This window comes from Stegostoma tigrinum, chromosome 34 (genome assembly GCF_030684315.1).
Source record: "Stegostoma tigrinum isolate sSteTig4 chromosome 34, sSteTig4.hap1, whole genome shotgun sequence".
Lineage (NCBI taxonomy): Eukaryota > Metazoa > Chordata > Chondrichthyes > Orectolobiformes > Stegostomatidae > Stegostoma > Stegostoma tigrinum.
Genome location: NC_081387.1, coordinates 19,889,146 through 19,895,742, shown reverse-complemented (window position 1 = coordinate 19,895,742; position 6,597 = coordinate 19,889,146). Strand labels below are relative to the sequence as shown.

Genomic DNA, 6,597 nt, shown 5'->3' with positions numbered 1-6,597 from the left:
CTTTGATCTGCTAAGACTTTGGCAACTCAGTAGAAACAGCTTGAAAAAAATGCCAATAAAAAGAAAACTAATCTCTATCACAACTGGTGGTGCACCAGCTATGCTGGGTGCGAATGCTAATTGTGTTCAACTTTATAGAAATGATCCTGATTTTCACTCTTCTGTCATTTATCACTGTATAATACAGTAGGTAAGCATCAAGTAAAGCTCTTTTTCACCTCTTAAGTTGTTAAGATTTGAAATGGGATTTCAGCAAGAGCTCTTCAGCACTGCTTGTTTAAACTTCTCTACTTGTCAAACTTGTATGGACCGGGTGAATAAATTATGCATTAAGTTGAGGGTGGGTCCTGTAAATACTTTATAGATCTGAAATCACTTAAACAAAGCAATGAAATGTGCGGTGAATTGTCAGACAAGGCATGGTTACTCAACTTCAGGTTCCTTACAGACATAAAAAGGTTAGAGGGTCAGAACTGTGAATGGTTGTGTGGTTCTCTGAAAATGTTGCAACACTTCCAGAGACTCCAGAAAAATAATGTGCATAGGCATTCAACAGGTCACTGCAGTAAATCAGATGTGATAGAACAAACCATCATATTCATCTCAAATCCATTCCTTAGGTAGACGTTGGCAACAAAGTTGTATCAGGGTATTTTTTTAAACCAAAAAAGGAGTTAATATCTGCACTCCACAAGACATGCAGTTCGGGTAATTTAGCATTGTCATCGTGTCCAGAGAAAATGCAAAGGCACGGGGTAGGAATGCTGCTCAGAGGGTCAGTGTGGACTTGATGGACTGAATGGCCTTACGTCCACTCCTATGTCTTGCGGCCTGCTTTCACACATGAGAATGCTATAAATTCTAAAAAAAAATTGTGCTGAGGGAAAAACAACACACAAACCACGCTGGGTAAAAGAAAGAATGCAACTTTGAATGACGATAACAACACCTGGCTGATTTTATTACAGGTACAGGTCCCCCAGCAGATAAAATCTCAAGGGCACTCCACCCAAATACAGCCTAACCCTTCAACTCCAAGAAAGGAATCTACCAAGTAGCCGGACTGCACAAGCTGACCGGCCAGCTGCAGGCAACGAAAGCTTCACAAAGGAAATTGTTCACATTTTCTCTCACTTCTGCTGTAGTCACAGGAAGATAGTACCTCCAGCTTGGTTTCCTGCAACTTATAAAAAGAATACAGGCTCAGAACAGCACATTCAGTATCAGTTGTAAAATATACACATCAAGTGATCTGAGTGTTCAGAGCACTGTGAGATCAACAGAGGTAGTAATTCAGTAACTCTAGTCTGTATAGTGTCATCATTAAAACACTCTAACAAAGACCTTTACGTCGACTAATGAATTATTTACACACCTTGTTATAATGCACAATTTTAAGCTTTTATCCTTCTCTGTATAAATCTGAAAAAAAGGGAAGAACACAAAACAGGATTAACAAAAACAAACTCACTAAAAACATTGCTCATCATCTCTATTTGCCCTGGGAGAAGAGTGAGAGAGATTGGCCAAGCTCTCAAGCTTGATTTCTTGATAATCAAAAAGAAAAGAGAAGGTTCTATTAAATAGGTCTACTATTTAGCACTTTAAATGCTCTTGTGGCTGATTTATTGCTTTGGAATGGATTTTGCTGAATTTAAATGTTTATGGTTCCAATAAACATCTTTCTAGAATTTGCTCATGCCTAACCCTACACCACAACCCCACACATGCCACCCAGCCTCACACTGAACCCTGTCACTAGTCCAGTGGCATGACCAATAGTCCACCATTTGCCCTTCTATAATGGATCAGAAAGGAGTTCCCTACGGCCAATTCCAAGCCTTTATTTCCTTCCCTGAAGGACATTAGTGACTCCAGGCAGGTTTTTAAAACAGACAGGAATGGTTTCACTAACTCCCCATATCTACTTAATTTAGGTTGCAACATGTGTTGTGGCATGATTTGAGCACAGGTCCCCAGAATGTTTCCTGGGTCCCTGGATTAACAGGATAATATCACGAGGCCAATACCTCATTAGGTCATGTAGGGAAAGAAATCTATCCCTTTTTAAGGGTGACAAAAAGGTGTAGAGCTGGATGAACACAGCAGAACAAGCAGCAAAACGAGTAGGAAAGCTGGCGTTTCGGGTCTGGACCCTGCTTCATTGTTGTCTCAGATTCTCCAGCATCAGCAGTTCCCACTATCTCTGCCATCCTTCAAAGGTAATTGAGCCAGGTCTGTTTTTAATGACAGTGACAACCATCTTACCAGACCAGCCTTCTACTCCAGTATGTTGTTCTTAAACTAAGGAAGCCATTTTTTAAAATTTAATTAGACTGGTCACCCTAGAGCATGAGGCTGAACCTCAGCATTAGCAGTCCAGAGATACCAGCAGTTAACACTGCCATAACCTTGATGGACCACGCAGCTGCTTTCTCATTACAGCGAGCAAAACCGACGGCGATTTAACCTCACCCAAGAAGTGCGGCTGAGAGAGAATCCTGCACACTAAATGCAGGCAGAGGAGGAACTGAACTCATACTGACAAACCAATCAGCCAATTAAGCTAACCAAGCCCACAAAAATCAGCACTGAGCCATCTCTCCCTGCAAGTTGATCAAACCAAAAAAACCCCACAACTCACCTCAAGGGCTATGCAATGATTAAGACTCCTCAGTCACGTCTCTGACCTATAAAAACAGAAACAGGAGGACAACTGAACGACGGCCGCTAGATGTGCAGCAGAGAACAGCCAAGTAGTGATGAGTATTCAGAGCACTGTGAGTGTGTCATCAGGTTTGAATCTGTAACTCTAGTCTGTAAAGAGTCATCATTAATACTCTTGTACCCCCTCAATCACAGGTTTCAATAAAATCTCCACATACCTGATCAAATTGCTCAGAGCTGACACGGCCCAGTCAGAGTAAGGGGCCTATTCCACGTGAATGCTACACATCCACGAGTGTGCTCCATTCCAGCCACTGAACCTGCAATAAATGGAAGGGGAATATAGTTAAATACAGTTCACCCAGCACCCAAAAGCTACAGAACAGGTACGCAGCAAAATTTGGGTTAAGTGTTCAGAGTGACACATACTGTGAAGTTTGATAATGATCTGTTAACTGCCAGTGGATGCCTCAGACATGAGGGGCAACATGGTGGCTCAGTGGTTAGCAATGCTGCCTCACAGCATTAAGGACCAGGTTCAAACCCACCCTTGGGTGACTGCCTGTGGTGCATTTGTGCATTCTTCCCGTGTCTGTGCGGGTTTCCTCCCACAGGCCAAGGACGCGCAGGTTAAGTGGTTCTGCCATGGAAAATGCAGGGTTATGGGGGAAGAGTCCTGGGTGGGACGGCTGGCGTGGACTTGATGGGCTGAACAGTCTGCTTCAACACTGGGAGAGGGAGGAAGGAAGGAAATCTACAAACCCACCAATTCTGCACAAAGCAGCTCAGTGGAACGGATGGGGTGTGGGTCAGTTCCAAGATGCTCAGTTCTCACTTTGTAAAACAAAAGACATTCTTCCACTGCCAGATGACACCATCACCCCAAACCACTTCTTTCCAGGGAAGACGCATATTCCAGGGTAAGCCAGCATTTGTTGCTCTTGGCTAAAAGCCCTCGAGTTAAAGTGGCTCTCTGGGCCCTTTCCAGGACCAGTTAAGAATCGACTGAGTCACTGTGGAACTGCAGTCCCCAGGTTAACCCAGAGTGGGCGAGAACTGTAGACTTTGTTCCTTGAGGGACTGTCATGAACCAGGTGTGTTTTGAAACAATAAATTACTGCTTTCAATTCTAGACATGTCACCCTGACATTAGGATTACTTGTGCATTGACACTACTGAGGCCATCATGTTCCACAAATTGGCAAAAAGAAAACAGCAACTCACCTCAGAGGTACACAATAATTCGAGTCCTTAGTCACCTCTCCAAACCTGCAAAAAAAAGAAAAAACAGGAGGAGGATTTAATGATGCTCTCCAGATGCACATCAGACAACAGCCAAGCCACGATGAGTATTCAGAGCACTGTGAGTGTGTCATCAGGTTTAAATCTGTAACTCTAGTCTGTAAAGAGTCATCATTAATACCCGTGAAAAGGTTTAGAATCAAATCATTGCGAGCCACGATCTGTACCTGGTCACAACACAGTCAGGATCCTGAGATGTCCCGGTCTTCACTCTGCAAAAGAAAACAACATAGACAGACTTAGTCCTTTCCCACTCCCGCACCCAACGTATTCTTTCATGGGTCACACCATTTGTTGCCCCTGACTAGCTAGCAAACATCCTGCTCAGGCCAGAGACTAGAGCTGACTACGTACCACACGATGAGCTTTGAAAACGCTGGCTTCGAGCAGCCATTCACCCTCCTTCCACCAGAGGGCAACCACCACCATCCTCCCTCCACTAAAATCTGCTACAATTTTTTAGCTCAGAGAAAGTAGGGTAGGAAACAGCGTATTGGCTTCCTCCCTTAGACACTCAGCACAAGTCACACTTAGCCGTAAAGACAGTAATTCTGAAACACTGGCTGCAAACTGATTACCACAGAAGACCAGTCCTGACCAAGCCAGGAAGGACTTGACTGAGTGAGCAGTCCTACACTATTTGCCAATTCCTAAGTGCCCTCATATGTAGAGTTCAGGGCAGGGTCTGTTCAGACAAACTGTGATCAATGATTTTTGTTAATATAGTTTTTCAACTAAAAAAAAGTTAGCAAAAATCTCTCTCTTACAAATATTTCAACTGACCTTGGGAGGCAGGATCTTGTTCCACAAACTTATGTGGACTGCAGCCTCTCGCCCCCATATTTTGAAACAGTCCCTCACGTCTGCAACCGGCAACTCTGGATCAAACCGGGAAAAAAAAAAGAGTAAAATTCGATCACTGGACAACCATCACCACTCCACAAGCCCTAACATCATAATTTATAAGAAGGAAACACCACAAACTTCAAAGCAGGCCCCAAGCAACCAGAAAAGTGTGAAGCTGGATGAACACAGCAGGCCAAGCAGCATCTCAGGAGCACAAAAGCTGACGTTTCGGGCCTAGACCCTTCATCTGATGCTTGGCCTGCTGTGTTCATCCAGCTCCACACTTCGTTATCGTGGATTCTTCAGCATCTGCAGTTCCCATTATCTGTCCCAGCAGAAAAATGTCTTGACTCCACGTGCGGATCCGAGGCTGTTCATCATGCTTTACTCTTTCCTATGAAACCAATCTGCAGAAAGCGTTTCACATTTTCAAATGAAATTTTAGGTACAATTAAACTAATTTATTCTAATTTGTAAAAAAAAATACGTGGGCTTTTTATAATAAATGAACACTCTCTCCACAAGCTCAACAGTGAAGTCCAACACTGCCGGGGGGGGGTGGGTGGAATTTGCTGAAAAATAAAAATGTTAAAACATATTAATAATCCCTGAATTGGTGAAACATGCCTCCCATTATCACCATCCTCCAATTTAAGTTTGCAAACGTCCGCATTTTCAAAACCACTTGAAATGAGCATCAAACTAGCCACCAGAGGATTTAGCAGCTGTCATTTTTTTTAAATGAAAAAGAGGGGGAAAAAAAACCAAATATACGCGGCATCCGAATTGCAGCCAACTTTGCAAACGATCTAGGCATATACAGCAACAAATCTGCAAAACTGAACTCATTGGGATCAAAGGAATGGGGATGGTGGGGTGGGGTGGAAAGAAAATTCCTGCAAATGCACTAAAGCAATTTAAAAAAAAATTTGCACTCACGAACCCTGCCTCTTTTCCCCCCCACATTATTTAAAATTCACCGTTTCATCTCAGCTCTCCCTCCTCCAGGCTGCAAACTGGCTACTGTCACGGGGTGCGCACCCCTAAAGACACCACACCACGTGTCGCCCAGCGGCCGAAAGGACCCCGGCAGGTAGTGCAGCCGCCCGCCGTCAGCGCCTTGACGGTTTCCCCCTTCCCACCGGTTTACGGAATCAGTTCCGTGCGATTTTCTTTTTTGGTGTGTCTGTGTATTTGCATCGACTCCTTTTCAGTCATTCGTAAATTCCTCACTTCTTCGATTCGTTTGGATTTTTTTTCTCGCGCAGGCATAGGCGAGGACGGCCGTTGGATGGGGTGTGAGGTCCTTAATTTTTCTATGAATGAACCTTCAGTCAGTTCCAATGGAGAGAGGCACTGAGTTACCTTCCTGTTGCAACTCATCAAAAACTAATCTAATGCCCCCCCCCCATATTTACTAGAAAACTTATGCAACTAATAAAGAACTGAACCATACAATGATGGGGGTTGGGGAGAGACAAGGAAATACTTATGTGGGATGACCTGATTTTAAGGTTATAATAGGTTTGATGGGCAGATGCACATGATTCTTATGGGTTGGGAGTTTTCTCCATAAAATAAATACGTTCATGGGATAAGGGCATCACTGGGAGGGCTAACTTATTTTCGTCAACTCGTTGACTCAGAGTAAAAACAAAAACTTCAGATGCTGGAACCCAAGGCAGACAAACAGGAAGATAGCAAGAACTGCAGATGGTGGAGTTGAGAGATAACACAGGATGGAGATACTAGTATCTGAACATGCTGGAGAATCTGAGATAA

At 43.7% G+C, this 6,597-nt stretch overlaps 1 long non-coding RNA gene across 4 annotated transcripts; it reads right to left on the bottom strand.

Moving 5' to 3' along the window:
- Positions 1 to 934: 934 nt before the first annotated feature.
- On the bottom strand, positions 935 to 5,897 carry LOC125446557 (uncharacterized). 4 transcript variants are annotated; one of them, XR_007246428.2, is made up of 8 exons: positions 5,796 to 5,897; positions 4,753 to 4,847; positions 4,137 to 4,181; positions 3,892 to 3,936; positions 2,886 to 2,987; positions 2,645 to 2,690; positions 1,376 to 1,422; positions 935 to 1,183 (listed from the first exon to the last, which is right to left on the bottom strand). It is a non-coding gene; the product is annotated as an uncharacterized LOC125446557 (long non-coding RNA). The 4 variants fall into 4 exon arrangements; XR_007246429.2 differs by having other exon boundaries at positions 935 to 1,177; XR_007246430.2 differs by having other exon boundaries at positions 5,759 to 5,879.
- Positions 5,898 to 6,597: the final 700 nt, after the last annotated feature.